At 33.8% G+C, this 21,557-nt stretch overlaps 1 protein-coding gene across 2 annotated transcripts in view; it reads right to left on the reverse strand.

The window, feature by feature from the left end:
- LOC143914895 (protein FAM13A) overlaps window positions 1–21,557 on the reverse strand; it is a 51,574-nt gene that overhangs the window by 14,014 nt on the left and 16,003 nt on the right. For both annotated transcript variants that reach the window (XM_077435291.1, XM_077435295.1), the window contains exon 2: window positions 3,671–4,528. The gene's annotated coding sequence lies outside the window, so the exon portion shown is untranslated. The remainder of the gene's footprint in view (window positions 1–3,670; window positions 4,529–21,557) is intronic.

Here is a 21,557-nt window from a genome sequence, read left to right on the forward strand (position 1 = left end):
TATTTAGAAACCATTTTACCAAAAGTTAAAAACTTTTCTAATTTTTAATTTTTTTCAGTTAATTTTACAAATTTAAAAATTTTTGTTAGATCTCTATTTTGCTTTGTGTATTTATTGTGTGTTTTTATTTTGCATTGCATTTCTTTTTGTATTTTATTGTATATTTGAATATTTCTCTTAGGCAACAATTGAAAACGGGCGCAAAAATTCACGAGCCAGCTTTTCTTGTCATGCTTGATTAAGTTACAAAAAAAATGTGACTGTCAAAATATTTGACAAGTGGCTTTTATATTTCGCGCAATCTTCATTTTACCTACAAGCATACATATACATATATATGTATCATACATACATATATGATATTTTACTGAAAAAGTTTCTGAAGACTCGAAGCAACTGACCCGATTTGAATGCAGTTTTCTCCAGCGTATCACGAATTTGTATGCAGGTCGTTAAACTACATACATATATGTACTTTCATTATGACAGTACGACTTCAAAAGGTGAGAAATGAATGAAGGCTAAAAGATGAAATCTTGAAGCGCGAAAAAATAGCAAACACGTGTGCGAAAAAAATACCAGTGGCGTGCCGTGGCTTTGAAAACAGGAGACTAGGTATGGATAAAAAATATATATGTACATATTTTAAATTTTTTAATTATAATAATCTATCTTGAAATTATAAGTAGTCTTCGGCGTTGGCTGGACGCCCGTCAAATAACAATAGACCACTACAAAGCAAAAGAGCAAAAATGCATGGTTCACAATAGTAATTTACAATAGTGAACCATTTCTTGTGCATAAAACCATCCTCCGAACACCGCCCTTTAGATAATTATAATTTCCCCTTGCCATTTTTGTACTCAAGAAGTTCTGAGTAAATACATGTGTTATTTTAATTAATAAAAAAAAAACAATTTGCCAGTAGCGAGAAGGGAACAGAGGTGCGTGCGAAGCCGTGCAAGCAAATGACGCGACAGACCATACCATAACAATAAACTACCACTACCTCAGGTAGGGCCGATTCCCGTTTCTAAACTTCACTAATGCGAGTGAACAATATCAATATGGACTTTTTATTTGAACGATTTGAACTTATTTTAATTTAATTGTTTAGGTAAAAGATTTTAGGGGAATATCCTAGTCCCTCTGTGTAGTTCCGGTGGCCCCTAGGGCAAAAACTCCAAGTTGATGAAGACCCGAAAAATGAATTCGTAATAAAGGACCGACGAAAACGTCTACCCACTCAGTCATTTCAAGGGAACATTTTGACGACGAGTTAATTTTTTTCGAGTTAATTTTTCGGAATTTATGCCGTAGAGTGGACCCATGCAGTCCAATGACGGCACGCCACTGATTCGCACCTATTCTAAAATTGACCCGAGCAATACTAGTTATGATTTTAAGTTAATACATATAAATCTAAGCATTATGTATACATAAAATATTGAAACACTAGTATAAGATAAAGCAATTAAACGGTGCAAGCAATACATACAGATACGTGAGAAATCTGATTAAGTAAATTACCCTTGAAAATTGCGTGAAGAGCAAACGTCTCCATTCTTTTCTTTACACCAACAAAAACAATGGTGTGTTATATTTACTTTTTTAAACACACAAATTGTAATTAAAATTTGAAAAGGAGTGTCTCGCATTGCATTCGTTTATGCACAAAAAAGCGTCATCCGTCGACGAACACTTGTCCAACGGCTGTTAAATATGCAAAATCGGACACCTTTCAGCGTTTTGACACACCGACAAGCAAAACAAACTATTCAGATATATATTTATAAAAAAAATCTCATATATTTAGATGCTACTGTAACCCATACGTGCAGATATTTTGCACGGCAGAAACGAACAGATGGTTTGGAGAAAAACACAAAAAGTGTCCCAAAGGAAAACTTCCTAGTTATACATACATTTTGTATGAAAACAAGATAAATTTTAGCATATTCTTTGCACTCGGTTTTGCGTCAATGTTTAGGTAAACTCGTATTATTTAAAAGTCGAATACGGAACGTTGATATCCAAATTCACGGCCGGATGGGTAATAAAATGTCTAATTTATATTCTGAAATTCGAATTACACGCGCTGAAAATTCTCAGAATATAAAGTTATTCACCAAGCGTATTGGTTGTTCTTAATTTCCTCACAGTCATTTAAGTAAACAAGTAAATGTTAATATTTAAGTTAAGTATACGCATGAGTTTGGTATAATTTCAATTCGAAGTATTCTGTCTTCGTATTTTACCTATCATATCCCCTATTCTTCAAAACCGCATATACACTTATGATCTCATCCGATCTTCTTTTAAAAACAGTTCTTTAAAATTTTAACAGTTCGTCAGAGAACGTACCACTATTATCGATCTTTAACTCTTTGTACGCCAGCGACTCACCCGTGAGTCACGCACTGTCTCGCCTTGTACGCCAGAGTCTCACGGACGAGTCGCTTTGATTTTCTTCCGAAACGTACAATATTTAACGTTTAAAAATGGTTTTACGATCCTTTTAACAAAATTTGATCAGGTCTGCCGCTTTTTCATGATAAGTGTCACGCATATGCATGCAAAGTCACACCAAACCTCTGGGAGCCTCGAAATATGTATGTCAAATAATTTTTTATTAAGTTTGAATTCAATCATTTCCCAAACCACCCAACGGATCAGATTTGAATTTATTTAAATACCTTATATTTTTACCTCAACCGGAAGTTGTACTTTTACTCTAGAGAATCGAGGTATTTTTTTTTTCATTGATAAATAAAATTTCATATCCAGAAGTTTAAGCTCAATACCAAGCTATATATAAAATTTGATGAACACCAGTCAACCGGAAGTGTTTTTATTATATGTATATGTTCAAATATGTATTTTAAAAACTGCTGGCGTACAGTTAAAGATCAAATATTTTGCGAGGGGCAATTAACTATGATATTATATTACTATCATTGATAACTATAGAAATAAAAAAATATATAATATACATACATACGTAACCTTTTCGAAGAAAGAGAACAATGTCGCCTAAATATAAATTGAAATACAAATAATGAATTTATTACGACGAAACCCAAAACTATTATATTACATATCTATGTACCTACATACATATGTATGTATATACGAAAAAAATATTTTTTTATATGAAAATTCTTGTATTCAATCTATTATATAAATGATCGACATTTTAGACAGAAAGTACTATTTGTAAAAATATTATATAAATATAATAACCACTGTATTGAAACCGCCATTGTATTGTATTGAAAAACTATTATTATATTTATATATACGAAACGCTTTTTCAATTGGTTTTTGTATATTACGTATATAAACCTCAATAGGCTGAAATCGAACTTTAGGCAAAATTTTTCATTTGAAATGAACAATAAAATGAAAAATTTTCATTTTATATTTACATATATCAAAATATTCTATTATCTAACATTTAGATACATATTTATTCGAGTAGCAGGATTAGTACTATCTTACACAGTCAAAACAAATCTATTATTTCTATTAACGAACCCCTTATTCTCACACATTATTACATCAGAACTAATACAAAACCAAACTGTCGATACTTTTAAGACAGTGAAAAAAATCCCAACAGGTTTTAGCAATAAAAAAACAAGGAAAAAGCAAGAGCAAAGATACTTACGATGCAATATCTGGCGGCGCCGACGATCGACTGCAGCAAGTGAGCAATGGTTGTGGCGTAGCCGAAGACACCTGACAACTGATAAAGCTACTACCTAAAGCAGCGATAACCAGCTGAAGAGATGCTGGGGGGACCCACTATTGACCGCCGATGATCTCCGCAAACATCACATCCGAACATACATCAGCTGCGACACGTACGAGTAAAAGTCCCACTGGTGAAAATCTCGACACAATTTGAATCGACAGCAAAAAAAAAACAATACTGAACAAAACACACCGGAACGAACGTCCTTCGAAACAGCAGGTGTGTCTGTCGTCGTTGTTACGTAAAAGATGCTGCGATTATATTATTATATTGACGATGATGATGATGATGATGACCAACGGCCAAACAACGCGAGACAGCGTAAACAACTGAGCGAGCGTGCGCGCGCTATTTCTGTGTTACTTTATTCCAGTTTCTTGCTAATACACAACTTGCCAAAATTGAGAGAAAATAAAAACAGTCCCACGTATGTGTATATCTTTGTGTGTACAGTAAGTAGTCTATGTGGACGTGTCTCGCGTCCAGACTGTTTTTTGGCGTTGTAGAATACGTGGGGTGGAGATGTGGTGTTGTTGCTGTTGTTGGGTACGTTGGATGGATGTGAGGTGGTGTGGAGGTGCCTCGTCCAGGCGCCTGAGGCTGCTTAGGTGAGGTTAGGGGCCTCCCTGGGGGGCATGTCCCACTCACGACACATGGTGATCGTCGTCTACGGCTGCTTCAAGAAATGGGTGGAGACCAGTCGGTACGTTAGCATGGGGGGTGAGGACTAGGGCGTTAGCAGCAGCGCCCCCTCATGGCACCGCGCGCCTTCTGTAACAATTCAATTACAACAAACATTTAGTCAAAATACACACACACACACACACACATACAAAATAATGGGTAATAAGATCAAGGTTAAGTTTGTTGGGTTCGTGTGTGCCGGGAGCAGCCGTGAGCTTCCGTTTCTGAACACATGTTCCAAAACTATGTACATACGTACATATATGCAGAGACAGACGAGTCTCTCATAGAATCTCTGGCTACATTAATTTTTTCGGGTGACCGTGAAAGAGTCGAAAATGTTCGTTTACCATGCATACATATGAAAAATAGTTAGTATATACTACATATATATACATATATATCAGTGACGTGCGGTAAAAGTCTCTCTCCCCCAGTCGTACATCCTCACTTAATTTGCGCGAGCAGGATACAACAGGAACAAGAGGAACAGGTTTTTCCTCTTGCGCGCGCACATTAAACAAGGCTGTATGACAAAAAGAGAGATAATTTCACCGCATGCCACTGATATATATTATATTTTTATTTTATTTTATTTTATTTTATTAATTGAAATATCAACAGACGGATGTACAGAGATAGGTATAAAAAAAAACAAAAAGTAAATAAATAATATATGTAACATCCGAGTCCAATAATAGATTTTTACAAAAATGAAAAAGATAAATATAAGGAAAACAAATTAAAAATTAAAGAATAAAGGCATGACAAAATATGTAGTACATTGCATAATTAAACTATAGTATTAAAATATTTGGAAAAGGTTATAAGATAGAATATAAGAAGAAATTGAAATTTACAAATATAAAACAAATGAAAAAGGTAAATACAAAATAAACAAATGAAAAGGAAAAGAATGAAAGCTATAATATGATTAAATAGCACATTACATAACTAAACTATAGTATAAAAATAATGGAAATAATGGAAAAATAGAATAGGAGAAAAAATGAATCAATCGGTCAAGATTCTCTTGATGTTAGACCTGAATTGATGTAGGGAAATACCAAACAGATCAACCTCATTCAGCTCTCCGTTAAACATACGATAAACGCGCTGCAGATAAAAATATTTTTGGGAATTAGTATTGAAAGGATCAAGTGAAAAGTGTGCAACGCGTCTAGAGTATCGAACTGGGATTCTGAAATTAACCTTATTCAGTAAATCAGAACAATCAAGGAAACCATTTATGAGCTTAAAGAAGAATATAGCATCAGTATGTCGTCGCCTGACAGAAAGATTGTTAAAAGAAAGGATTTTTAAAATGTCGGAAACAGTAGAATGGGTATAGGTAGGAAAAAGGTAGCGTAAGGATTTAATAAATTTAAGTTGAACTTTCTCAATACAATTAATATGGGATAATTAAAAAGGTGACCAGATAATTGAGGCAAATTCAAGGTGAGACCTTACAAAGGAAAAATAAAGTAATTTTAGTACATAAGGATCATTAAAGGATCATTATATATACAGTCCCTGTCCAAGAAATTACGGACACCCGTTTTAAACTTTTGCGCGCAATAGAAACGGTCAGAAACTACTAACTGCAGCCCCTTTTGGGTTCATTTTGTATGCGCCTCTTTATTACCTACCCTATTCACACAAAAAAGATTTTGTGTAGTACTGTTATTCAAAAGAATGTGAAACAAAATTGAAATGTGGAACAACAGTTTGCTCCTGAAATTCGATCATTGAAGATGTGCGTTTCTGTAGAAATTTTTAATTATCTCCTCAACAACACCGTGATTTTTTCTTTTGCAAATTTGATTTTTTCATTTGATTTTGCAAATTTTGCATTTTGAATTTTTATTGTAAGTGCAAGTATTAATTATTTTATTGTTTTGTTGTATTTTATTATATGTATTTATTTTGTAAATAAACCGTGTTACAACAAAAATACATTTTTTTTTTTTAATATAATAGTAAATGCAGAATTCGTGATTTTTGCAAGGTGTCCGTAATTTCTTGGACAGGGACTGTAAATAGTACCGTTTACCATGCACCCTTTTTTTATCTTTCGACTTGAGATCTTTCGATTTTCGATCTTTACATTCCGATATTTGCTTTTTCGACATTTTCACTTTCGGTGCCGTGAGGTAGACCCTAATTTGTCATAGCTACATACCCCACGGATGACAAATCTATCGACTTCGTTTATCCCTTTGAATTCTGAACAACGCCGATCGGCGTTTTGTCAACAAGTCCATGAGCCTGAAATACGCCGATAGGCGTTGTATTTTGAGTATGTAAAAAATAAACAGAATACTACCCGCTAAGCCTTTCCAGGATGCATTGAAAAAAATGCATTAAACATGGGTCGTGTAATCCGTGTCAATGTTTATAAAGATTGGTTTACACCAGAATTTCCGAATATATGTATAACCATAGCAAAATTTCTCGATGGAAATCCAGTATGCTGAGTATTTTAGATTGTGGCTTGGCATTTAGATTGTGAGCATTACATTTTAACAACAATGAATAAGATGAAACTAGTTTTGGAAAAATACATTCATTAATAAACTTCTTTTGTTTATTTTATATTGGTGCAAGATATATGTACATATTAGAGAGTCTACGCGCACCTTTACAGAACTCGAAATCCTCGGCGGTAGTTATATTGGGGTTTTTTGGATTAGTTAAAAATTGTATACCTGCTTTCTATTGGATTTCTAAATAATTCTAGTTGGAAATGTTGGCGAAAAATTTCAGCGTGGCGGGCTCTCAACAGAAAAGACGCCAACACTCAAAGGGTTATGTAAGGCCCCATACGTTCTTGCGACCTAGGTCGTAAGGCCCTGTGTCTGTTATGGCTATAAATTCAGAAATTCCGGTGTAAACCAGTATTTATAAAATGAATGACACGGATTACACGACCCATGTTCAATGCATTTTTTTCAATGCTTGGCGGGTAATATTCTTGTTTACATTGAACATGCTCAAAATATGTTTTTCATGACTATGGACTTGGTGGCAAAGCGCCGATCGGCGTTGGTCAGCATTCAACGGGTTATGCGACCAAATAATCACAGCCACTTTTTATTATGGTTTCTGTCGCGCAATAAAAAGATCGCGCGATATAAAATCGCAAGTGCGTATAGGGCCTATGTTCTATTTTTTCGACTAGGTGATCGCGCGACAGAAAATCGCAAGTGCATACCGGGCCTAACAAAATCTATTTTGATTCTAGGACATTTCATCGCAGGGAAAACTTGTCGACAGATTTCATGCAATTACATTTCTAATTATACTATACGGCAATAAAAATTTTTGAACAAAATATATAATTTATTGTTTTATTGATGAAAGAAAGCAAGAAAGTTTTCAATTAATTTTATTAAAAAAAAGTTACTACATACATATGTATGATTCAAACAATCATTGCCGTTATACAAATATTTGGATTCAAATCCAAATATTTAAATAGCAGTTTCTATAAATATTTCAAAAAGTACGGTCAATATAAAAATTAAATATTAATATTGTGGATAAAAAATATTTGCATGAAAGTTGTCCCCGCGATAAAAAGCCACCACGACGAAATAGTCGTGCGATGAAATTTCCGGACACGGCTATTTGAGGATCATATGTATTCATTTATACGGGTTACACCCATTTTTATTAACATGACATTTTATTAACGTTTCAAAAAAACTATTCCTGTTTGACTTAATTCACAAATTGTTAACATTATTTTAAACCAATATGTCCAAAATCTCGAAAAACAGAATAATAGGCCACCAGTATTTTTAAATATTGTTAAACATTATTTGTAATGTTTTGGAATAGATAGAAAACAAATTTATTTTAAAAAATCACGCTTGAAACTGATTGTCTACGGATGCATGCAACATAACTCTTTGGTCCATTTACCGTGGATTCAAAATCCGACTGAAAAAAAGATGAAAAGTGGTGGCTAGTACAATTTAAATCGTTTGCCTCAATGATGGTTTATCGCTTGGGATTATTGCGAATCTAAAAGTGACGCGTAATAGACCTTTTTCGTAGCGATATTTGAGAGAAAATCTACGCAGAGGAAAAACTGAGGAAAGTTAAGTGGCAACCATGAAAGGTAAAAACATTACGGATGACGCAACATACAGTAATTTAGCGCCAGCAAGTATCTGTATATATGTACATACATACATATGTATATAGAGAAACATATATATATATATATATATATATATATATATATATATATATATATATATATATATATATATATATATATATATATATATAAAAGTTTTTTTTACATTTGAATTACATTTAAGACCTATGTATGTATGTGAGACATATTAAAAAACAACTTAGACAAATAAACAGAGTACCAAACACGCAAACGTCCAAATTTTGTAGAAAAAACACCTCACGTGTCACTTATTATGTATAATTTCAATGTATTTGAATCGCAAAATGGATTTCATTGGAAAAACAAAGCATGACAAATACAGAATCAAAGTTGGAGACAATGAGACGTATACAATTGTATGAATCTGAGACGATCTGAATTCTCATACACACTTAAAGGTTTAAAGCAAATGTACATATGTATGTACATATTGACAGGTAAAAAATGATGCATAAGGAAGTAAAATATGCAACCTTATTTACATATCAAAGTTTTAAAAAATGCAAGTCACGTATTCAATAGCCACATCCATTTCAATGACGACATAAAATAAAGGCGGGGTGGGGGGGAAACCAAGTGAACTTTTCAATACTAGAAGAGAATAATAACCTTGGAACGAATGTTGGCAGCATCCTATAAATTATTCATGAATAAACATGTCGCTCAACCAGGGTGTAACCGCTTAATTCGATATTTTCCCCCTTTCCTCTCGAGAGAAGGCAAGGCATTAGAATTAAGAACAGAGATTACTTAACGATGGTCCATGAACCAATTTGAAAGTCAGCGAATATAAAATATTTCAGAGGGTTTGTGAACTCGGATGAGAAAAATACTTTCGTCGAAGGTTCCAAAAATTGGCTAAATTAAAAAAAAAGATCTTAGAAGATTACCTTAAAATTAGTTTCAAATTGTATGCGTATTTTTACACAACTTTAAAACACAACACAAAAATTTAAAACAAATATACATAGATTCTTTTAAATAAAAAAGTACGGTAATACTACAAAAAATAAAATTTGCAGCGCATTTATTTATATGTATGTACATGTTTTTAAAAATACATACATATGTACACATATTTAAGCTAGCAGTATAGCTCGGTGGCTAAGTTAATGCTAGCCACCAAGAGGTTCCCAGGTTCAAGTCCTAGGTGAACCTTGATTAAAAATAATTAATTTGGAAATATTTCATTGTAATGCTGCTGGTCAGATATGAATATTTGTGACTCCAAGTCGATCGATTCCTATCAGCGTTTGCCAATTTATTTGATTTCATCGATGAAACGGTTCCTAATCAAATTGGAAAAACCATCTAAGTCACCACTATTTGAATATGATTTTAAATTTATATTATATGTGTACAATTTTAATACCATTGGAGTCGCTCATGAGCAACCCGTAACGGCATCAGTGGCAAATATAAATTTAAAAAAAAATGAGATTCGTATATTATATCATATTAATATTAATATCACGAAATCGTATTTGCGTTTTTACTTTATCTATATTTTTTCGTGTTGAGTGTTATCTCCAAAAAATAAATTTACCATAAGTTTTTACAAGTATCTATTAGACACTACCAGTCTCAATCTACACACATTTATTTGAATACTGCCCAATGCTATTGGTAGCCTTCGCGAGACAAAATAACTAATACCGAGTTGACAAGATACGATCGTACTCGGAACGAGTCCGCTAATTTGGTCACTCGGACATTACTTAAACGTTTTCACGTTACGAGTAACATCCAAGTGACTCGTCCGAGCGACTCGGTCTGGATTTACTCGTATCATGTCAACCCGACATAACACCACTGCAACAAAGATACATAAAACGAAATAAAAGTGACGAACCACTGATATACACAGCACGGAGAAAGAAAATGACAGCTAATCTGGTATGCTAATTTTATTACTGGGAAGAATAAACAACTCGTTACGATAATAACGGCCGCGTTTTAATAACAGCTCCAATTACAACGCCATCAATCACACACGAGCAACGCCGAGCACGTGTATCTAAATGTTAAAATTATTACACACTCTTGAGAGGTGCGCTTTGCGAAGCTCGCCAAAGTAAGCCAATTACCGACCGGCAGCTAAACAGAAACCTCAAAAGGTCAAAGTTTTAAATTCGAATCGAAAGCCCGACCGACGGGAGAATTGCACGTTGTCTACGTTGATGGAAAATCGATTATATGTAGCTATTGTTGTATACTGTGACCCGTTTAAAAACTGAGGATTATACATGTGCCCAGTGGAAACTGGAGATTTCACTATACTATGCATCTGGCGTACGCTTGAAAGTAAGCCGATTTTGTCGCAATGCTGATGTTTTTTGTGGGTTTTATACGGCAATAGTGGTGGGTACATCCTTGATGTAGACGATAAAAATGAAAAAGTAAAAACATCTAGAACGTGTAAATTTCAGATAAAGATTCCGGATCAAACTGAATTTATCGTGTACGTGCAACATTTTTCCGGCTTTTCCCGTACATTTTCGACAGAACGTTTGAGCGCGTGACGTTGAATGATATTTCAGGATTAAGTTAAGCTCGTTTTATACCTAAAATTAAACACAAAAACGTGTCGAATGAAGCATCAAGCGCATTGCAATATGCATTTGCATGATCGATGTCTACAATATAAGGAAGAGCGGGCTTTGTACGGTAAAAGGGTGGTTAGGGAGAGAACGTATAATTTTCAACATACATATAATATTTACATAATGACGAGTGTACTAAATGGTATGAAGCTCTGAAAACTTGCCGCACTGTTATGTGATGGATAGCGAGTGACCAGGGCTTATATTTTATTAAATTTCTCCAAATATACTGAATGCAGGGTCTTCATATTATACGAGTATATAGTTCTCAATAAAACATATATAGTTCGAATTGTGTAATTTCGAAATAAAATCAAATGATCAATATCAACAAACATAAAGGTTTCCACGGGAAGCATCTTGTACAGGTGCCTCACAGACGCGAGAGAGAGAGGGGGGGGGATGCAGTACGCGCCGCGCTCAACGTTCAGTGCGAGAATGATATCCGCCTAAAATTAAATTAAAATAATGGTGACAAATGAGCGTTGGTTGCCAATTTGGTAGGTATGCCCCTGAGCGACATCTATGGTATTAAACTTGTACATACATACATTAATAGATTATAAATTTTGAAATCATATTGGATTTTTACAATTGGATGGAGGAACCGTTTCAATAATGAAATCAGATAATTTGGCAAACTTTAATAGGAAACCATCGACTATGCACATGTGTACATCCAAAGTCTGGCCAGCAACACTGGACTAGAGTTCGAACCCGTGACGCCTCAGTTGTTAGCATTATACTGATTATTTTTAAAAGCTTTCAATTGTTCTTATATTCTGTTCGCGATATATAACCAGCGGCGTGGACTAGTGGTTAGCATATTATACTTTCGAGCAGAGTGGTCACGGGTTCGAGCCCCACTAGAGTCCCGCTGCTGGTCAGACGTTAGTTGGTGACTCCAGGTCGATCGTTTCTTATCAGAATTTGCCAATTTTTCTAATTCTCATTGAAACGATTCCTGTAAAATTGGCAACCACTTTCGCTGGTCGCTTTGGAGCGATATGTTAAGGTTCATGTTCTTTGAAATAAAAATAAATAAAATATATTAATAAGTATATATTTCAAAAGTGACTAATCCAGCATTCATCGCCTGTTTTAAAATTTCTCTTGTTGGTATTTATAATATTATCTTATTTTAGTCTCAGCGCGCATTCTATGAAAAAAGCTCAAAACCCCATTAACAATTCTTATAAAAATCCAATTGCCAAACAATTTCCCCAGTGAAATTAAAATTATATATGCTATCATAAGATTGGGAGGGATTTTTTGGAACATTTTAACATGTCTGCGAAAAGGATAAATCGACAAAAGAAACTAAAAGACCAAATAATTTAAAATGAGAACCCCATAAGTCTTCGGCAGACATGAAAGATAAGCGGCATTAGCGCCAGTTATTCTCTAGTCTCGAGCCTGCACGTACCCATTTGGTATATCAAAGTGGTAAATATTTAGATTTAGAACATTTCCATCAAATCTTGGATATTTAGATTTAGAACTATCAGATACATAAGCAGTTCGGTACCCAAAAATCTACGAAAATTATATGAAATCAAATTGTGCATTAATACTCAAATGACTTTGTTTTCGCGCAATGACCTTACCCAAACAGGGACAGTGAATCATCCGGCATGTGATGTTTTCCTAAATATACTCCAAATCCCGAACCCCATTCTGTCATATTAGTCGCGTTCCATTAATTCAAGACACCGAATTCTGGCATTCGCAAACGCGTAGGCGACGATCGTAACTTCCAGACGAAGGCGACTACCAAAACGGCATATTTTCCTAGTAAATATAGGAAGAGCGATCGCATCGTTTGCCAACAACTTAAATATACCCACACACGACATATGTACATATGTACTAGCAATCAAAACGACATGCAAAACGCAAACGAACGATCGCGAATAGCGAAACACACGGGCAATCTGCCTAATAAAATAATTGCGAACGCAAAGTCAAACAGCCGGCGCAAAGTTCAACCGTCCATTACGAAGACAACAATTTGATTGATCGGTAAAATGACGGTCGTCATTCGTTCATTCCTTGTCTGGGACACGTTCGATGGAAAATGTATAATAACGAACAAATGCGGAGAGCTCGATCGGGCTGCGACATGCGATACCACAATACTTCGTATAATGGTCCGTACGCACCAAACCAACGACGATTTTGGGCCAACTTTTAAAACCAGTAGCGTACAAAATATCGAAATAAAAATTAAATAAAAAAATTGAAATTAAATATCAAAATTAAGCTAACGAGCGAGATTGAGCTAAAATTAGATCATCGTTGATGTTTTGAATTACAACAATGTTTTGAATTACGACAAAACGCATTACAACCAGAGAAATATTATAATTACGAGCGAAAAAAGCCTTGTTATTGTTTCTTATAAGTCGTCACGATACACTACTGTGTTTCCCCCTTCGGAAATATTTAACCAACGAAGATTTTGGGCCAACTTTTAAAACCAGTAGCGTACAAAATATCGAAATAAAAATGAAATAAAAAAATTGAAATTAAATATCAAAATTAAGCTAACGAGCGAGATTGAGCTAAAATTAGATCATCGTTGATGTTTTGAATTACAACAATGTTTTGAATTACAACGATATTTTTTTAATTTTTTATTTATTTATTTAACATATTAGCCACAGTGACATTACAGAGATCTCCAACGCGTCGCTGTGGCCGGTCATTCAGTAATAATAACATGATAACAGTAATAATAATTTATAATAATAACAATATTAACACAACATCATTAAAATCATAAAATCATAAAAAAAAGAAAAAACATAGATAAAGTAATAAAAATCATTAATATTTATAATAGGCAAAATCAACCACTGGCATTCCTCAACAACCACTCAACCAGATTAGTATATTTTATATTGAAGAGGTCAATTTCACCAGAAATCCTGTTAAGCAGATATATCGCTCTAGATATAGGAGCCGTTGACAACATATTTGTGCGAGCCACAGGAGGAACAAACAAATCACGATTTGTCAAGTCCCTGAATTTACAAGGTGCATTAAACCTAAATTCCTTTAGAACCTGAGGATTGTGTATTATCCCATTCAACAGCTTAAAAAAGTGTCTTCCCAGTAACATATTCCGACGAGACTCCAATGAGTTGAAACCTAACGCCCCTAATAGGAATGCACTAGGATATAGCCAAGGATAATAACCATACTGTTTCAAATAAAGATATCTGAGAAACCGTTTTTGGATTCTCTCAATCTTCAATGAATGAGTTATATGGGTAGGATTCCATATAATAGAAGAAAATTCTAGAATACTACGTACTAAAGATTCATAAAGAATTTTAAGCACCAACGTACTCTGGAAAGGTTTGCTAACTCTTAGTAAGAATCCCAGCATTTTTGTTGCACGCAAACAAATATTGTCTATGTGTCGTTTAAATTGAAAATTATTCGAGAACAAGACCCCCAAATCACAATATTCATCTACAAACTTTAATTCAACACCACTTAGGCGATATGGATGAATCAAGCGATTTGAAGATCTTGTCACATTGAGAACACAGCATTTTTGAATGCTAAAAAATAATTTATTATCGACAGACCAACTTGACAGCGCATCTAAGTCCAATTGGAGAAGGGCTGCGTCACTATGAGACTTAACTGTCTTAAAAAGCTTAAGGTCATCGGCGAATAAAAGATAGTCTGAATACTTAATTATTTTTGAGATGTCATTAATGTAAATTAAAAAGAATCATGCACAGAGTCGTCAAGCCAGGTTTCCGTTAGTACCAGGATGTCAGCACATTGAATAGCCGAGTTAGAACCTAATTCATCCAGTTTAGATTTAAGGCCTCGTACATTTTGATAGAAAATGCTTATATTATGCATTACAACCAGAGAAATATTATAATTACGAGCGAAAAAAACCTTGTTATTGTTTCTTATAAGTCGTCACGATACACCAATGTGTTTCGCCGTCGATGAAATATTTAACAAAAAAAATGTCGGTGATTTGTCAAAGGGTTTTTTTTTCTTTCGTCGAAATAAAATTAATAATCACACATTATCCGATAAATTTTACCTCTGAGATGGATTTAATTATTTGATTTATTTCGACGAGAGAAACAATTGAAGACATTATCCGATAAAATTTACCTCTGAAATGATTTAATTAATTGATTTAATTCGACGAGAGAAACAATTGAAGACAAAAAAATTTCCTTTGATAAAACCGACAACGTCTCGGGTTGAAGAGATCGAAGACGTCACCCATACTTACACATAATATATGCTCAGTAGCTGCGCATTACGGGGAAGTAAAAATAATAATTCTTTGATTTTTTTTTCGATCTTAGTGCGCATCTACGTAAGTCAAAGCATCTTCGACAAACAAAAGTCGAGGATTATCTGTATGTGATTGTTGATGATCTAATTTTAGGTCAATCTCGAAAATTTATTTAAATTGGGCATGTTCTGTTTTAACTTTCAATATTTTATTTTAATTTTAATATATTGATTATGATTTTATTTTGATATTTGAATTTAATTTTAATATAATAATAATATTTTTAATTTTGATATTTAATTTCAATTTTTAAATTTAATTTTTATTTCGATATTTTGTACGCTACTGGTTTAATCCTGCTGGTTAAATCGTTGGACCAAATTCGTCGTTGGTTTGGTCCGTACGCAGCATAATACGAGCAAAAGACGATAAAAATCGTTCATAAACTAGCAACCGGTACAAAATACGTTTCGTAAAAGACGGCGTCAACAAAAAGTGTTTTTTAGTATAAAAAATCTTTTTTACACGCCTTTTTATAACTAGTATAACTACATCATTTTATAACTAGTATAACGACTCTTTTAAATCTCATTGTTGTTTACCAAGCCGCATCCGAAGACACGTGTGTGTCTCAGTTTGCGCGGATGCGACTCAGTGAGCGTCTTATATATCTGTGATAAAACGCCTGTGTCTCAGTGTACGCCTTTTTTAATGTGACCAGATATTTTTCTTTGCAATGCGGGAAGCTTGTCTAAATAAACGAGATGCAACACAAACAACTGAAATCAAAACAAAACAACAATCCGGAACATCTGGTATCCGTAGGTAGCTAATTACAACATCAGGATATAAAACCTCACTGTCGTCACATGTATGTATGTGTTGGTTCGGTGATTATTCCGCAAAAAGCGATTCCGCGCACGTAACTAAAATCTCGATCACGGAACATCTGGCACCCAAAAACTCCATCAGTCGCGAAATATTGTATTAACTAGAACTAGAGTGCCAGATTTTACCTACATACGTAACTTGATATATGTGATATTATATAAATCTAAGAAGAAAGTAAAGATCAAGGTCAAATATAATCAAACCGACGTGGGTAAATATTAGATTACTCGTTAGCGTACACATAAGAGATAAATAATAACATATCACACACGTAGTAACATTCATATGATAATATGGATACATATATGAACATAAAACATAGATTCATCACACATTAAGGTCAGGAGCAATTAACTACATATTACAAGCTCAGGTCATTGTTAAATTGATTGTGCTGTATTTTGTTAAATTTAACTCAATGAAACGCAGCCGGTGGAGTGCACAAGCATTTTAGCAAATTAAATGCTATTAAAGCGTGTGTAGTTTAAAGCGACCGATGACGAGGATGATGATTGTCATGCGGTTTTATTTTAAATGCGCATTATGTGTGTTCGCATACTGAGCACAATCGTTGCGGAAACCGCAAACCAGACCGACACACATTTAAAGCTATATACATATACCCAATTAATCTAAAACTTTATTCAGTAATTATAATACGCATTTGTCTCTCTCAATGAGTAAAAGAAAAAAATAGACACATATTCAATGCAGAATCATGAACGTTTCATACAAGTGTAATAAAGGCAGAAGCACATATACATCATTAGATAAATTTCATTAAAAAGTAGATTTTTTGAATCTATACTGTATAAATATTTATTTATTTTTTTACAAATTTACTATACACTGTTTATTTTATTACGGTTATTTTATAAACTAAGCCATATTGAAAATTATTCGCATTTTAATAAAAAAAATAATTAAAAACATGCAATTAATACCAGGGCATTAACATTATACATATGAGCCGTTATATTTGAAAGTGGCAAAAGTCTACATTTCTTAATTTTGAGAAATATTGTTTTACGTTTAACAATATTTAAAAATACTGGTGGCCTGTAATACGTTTATTCTGCTTTTTTGGACATGTCGAATTAAAAGAGATGATAACAATTTGTGAATTAAGTCAAAAAGAAATAGTGTTTTTGGAACTGAAAATTGGACATCCGCCACTTTCAAATATAACGGCTCATATAATCATAGCGGATACTTACATATGTATAATGCATAAATAAAAATCAAGAACGGAAACAACAAGCTATATTGAATTGAAGTTTTGTTTTTTTATAACATTTACAATGATTTACAGTACAGCGATCGAGGCCACATGTACTTGCATACAATTTACACTGAACATATAGAATAAAAGAAAAAAACGAATCAAACGACGAATAAAAAAAACGCAAATGGCATATTCAGGTACATATAAACATACAGAACGATATACATAACCAATTTAGCAAAGGCGACAAAAACTCTCCACGGTAAATATTTGCGAGGCAGTTTACTCAAACCTTGCCAAAACCCCAGGCCCAAAAACGAACATTTGTACCGAGTAATATTATTTAATCATTCGAGCACAGCTCGAAGGTGAAGCGAGCCAAATATTTACATTATCCTATCATACAATAAAGTATTTTTTATCGTTAGTTAAACCCAATTGACGGAATTGAGCAAAGCGACGAAAACGTCGCCTCACTGCGCTCACTCAATCTAAAGGATTTTTCACAAATCGAAGAAAATCCACGATTCGTAGCATCGAAAAGTCGTGCCGTGATTTGTATAATATCCGGTCTACATTTCACGACACAATAAACCAGAAAATGGCATACGCTTATGCCAAATTCCGACTCTCTCGAATGTACACACACTTGCCAAATATCGCGTATAGATTAACCATGAATGTATTATATAAAAGCAAAAGGCAAAATAAACCATTTCGCACCGACATAAAAGTAATAAAGTGATAAATTATTCAAATATCGTCGAGGAATGTGCGATAAAAAAACGAATGCACTGTTTACATATCGATCGTAACCGCACACGGTGAACTTTATGATATTACATATACACATCTATTAAACGAAACCTACGTTTTACGTCAAAATAAAAAATTCTGAAAATGTTTCATACGGCAGAAAGTTGAGGGTAAGGAGCAATTTGTGTGCAAAACTACCACCCGTGTCAGAACACAGCCAAGGTCATCATAATATTATATATAAGAGGTCTAGCGATTTTTCTAGTCCGAAATGGGCAAATCCTCGCATATGTATTTACAGAAAACTGCTCCTAATAAGGAAAATGTATTATTCAATCTTTGCTATTTGGGGCTCAACATGATCAACTAGTAATCGTACAACAACTAGTAATCTTAGTTGTCAGTGGCGAGAGTGTATACATAGGTAGATCGGTCACGCTCGGTTTTAGTGACTCGTGTGAAGTTTTGGGTATCTGTACGCTTAAGGTATCTTTGGACATTCACAAGCTTTGCTTACCTACAAGTTTTGGGTATCCACACGCTTTTGGTATCGAGATGTTATAAGAAACTTTGGTAAACTAAACAAACCAAACTTTGTTTTTTAAATTGTATTTTACCATATATTATAAATTTGAAATTATATTCAAATAGTGGTGACAAATACATAAATAGGCAGGTATGATGGTTTTGCCAATTTGATGAGGAACCGTTTCGACAATGAAATCAGATAAATTAGCAAACTCTGATAGGAAACGATCGAGATCAAGTCTGGTCAGCAGCACTGCAGAAATACTCTGAATAAATTCTCTTCAATCGCTTCAATCGGTAGGGCTTTAACCCGAGAACTTCTCGGTGGTTAACATTAACGCAACCACCGAGCTATATGGCTGACTATTAAAATATGTGCCAAATTGTTAGGAAAAATTCCCGGCAATGATCCAAATTCGGGTAGTTTGCCAAATATAGAGATGCTGAATGGGAATTTTTGACCAGAATATATCCATCTACAAAGCGCTCACATTCCACTTATAAAAAATAAAACATTTGGATGAGACATACGCCTTTACTTTAAGAATAATCATTACTAATAAAATAAAGAAACACGTTGAGAATCACTACTTTAAAGCACGTCTTCATCAGAATAGAAAGTATGCAAGCACGACTGTGATTAACAAAGAATCACTGGTAATGGAATAGTTAACGAATGCAGAAAAAACTCATTTTCACTCCATACAAACTTTGCAAAAAATTGCACAACTGCGTTTGCATTTAAAATTTAGCGTTGTTGCAATTCGTTTTAATTATTAATTACTTCATGGTAAATTAAGGTCATCCTAAATGAAGATTAAGATCATTTATAATCGATCACACAGTTGCAATTGAAAATTTATATTTCATCGACTTAGTATTGAAAACAAGTGAAATTCTTTAGTTTATTTTTATTCGAAAAATTATTTATATCATATTTCAATATGTATCGTTTATACAAATATTGAGATTATACCTGAGCTGGGTATTTACAAAATTAGCCGTGTTTTTGCATACGCTTTCCGAGTTCTGCGAAATCGAACGTATAAAATGAGTAATCTTATAATAGCGAATAAAAAATGAAAACACGTGTACGTAGTGGCGTGTTGTATTTTCAGATTTTCCAATTTGCACGTGTTGCATAAGACCGAAGTTTTGGTCAAAACATTCACCACATATTCTCAAGCTTTCTGTATCGATCAAACGTCTAAATAGTTTAAAGCTCATTTAATGAAAAGACGATGATTGTATTTTCAGCATTACATTACCTTGATATTAATAATATCCACCTACTAGTGAACTCAATCAGGTTTGCTTTTTCTAGACATGAATAGTTGAAAGACGACATTGATATAAGCATTAACAATTAACCGAGAACTAGGCCGAATGCGTTACAAATAGAAATTTGATTACAAAACGGCTAGAAAAATCATTATAAACAACTACCGTAAAATCTTGTTTAGTCGGATTATTGACATACATATATAAAAATAATAGTAATGGAAATTTTTTGTAAGTAAACAATAAAGAATGTCACGAATCAATGCTTGTATTCACCACATAAAGAACAAAGAATTAAGTTCCGTTATATAGTCAACTCGGCACATTACTGCACGGAAAGGACTATTTCTCTTCATATTATACAGCACCGCTCGTTCCCGGCCCATTCATACTTGTTTCGGACGTGTACAAGTTTTGAATTTAATTTCAAATTTATAATAATACTAATGGTGCTACCCGAATGAAATTAAATGAAAACCATGAAAAAAATCTTCATATGTTTTTTTATTAAATTTATTTGAATCGAAAAAATTTATATTATTCAATAACCAACCAATGACAAACGTCTTTGACTAATCCAGCCAATCAGAAACGAATAACAGACACCGTTTCGGTTTTATATATAAGATTATAAATTATTATAATAAAAAACAAATTATTTGAATTTAATTTAAAATTTATAATAATATTATAAATTTATATTTATATAAAAAGTTGGCCATAGGTGTCGCCTTGGAGCAATCTCGTAATAACACCTTGGTAAAAAAAAATGTACGTAATTTTATGTCACGACATATTCATCAGATCTGTCGGAAAATTTTCAGAAAAATAGTTTGTAGAACATATACTACAAATATGTATAACCAAGATCCGGCAGCGATTTATCATGCATTGAAAATAAACGCGCATTTGGGGCCCCCGAATCTTGGGGATCCCGAAATGGGCCTTTGCTACCAAAATTTACAATTTACAAATTATTATCACTGTCCACAGTACGTTCGTAAGCCAAGAATAAATGAAATTGATACCTTTTTTACATAGTATTTCAAAATAGTACCTATTTTATTCTAAAAACTGTCAGAGTTTCTATGGTAAATAAGTAAATTATGTTTTTGTAAAATCCTAATGAAAAACCATATGCTGTAGAGCATGGTAAAAAATGATGAAAGCATTTTTTTACTGAAGTGGGGGGGGGGGCCTCAAATTTCAAATGCGCCCAGGGCCCCCCATTTACTTGATCCACCACTGCCAAGAGCCCGTAAAGCAGAGCATCTTAACCTGTGCACCGCGGTAATATGTGTTCTCCGAACAGCACTTCGGCCTAATGCGTGCGAGTGAGATCGCGTGTGAGGGAGAAAACC

The sequence above is a fragment of the Arctopsyche grandis genome, chromosome 7 (genome assembly GCF_051622035.1).
Source record: "Arctopsyche grandis isolate Sample6627 chromosome 7, ASM5162203v2, whole genome shotgun sequence".
NCBI lineage: Eukaryota > Metazoa > Arthropoda > Insecta > Trichoptera > Hydropsychidae > Arctopsyche > Arctopsyche grandis.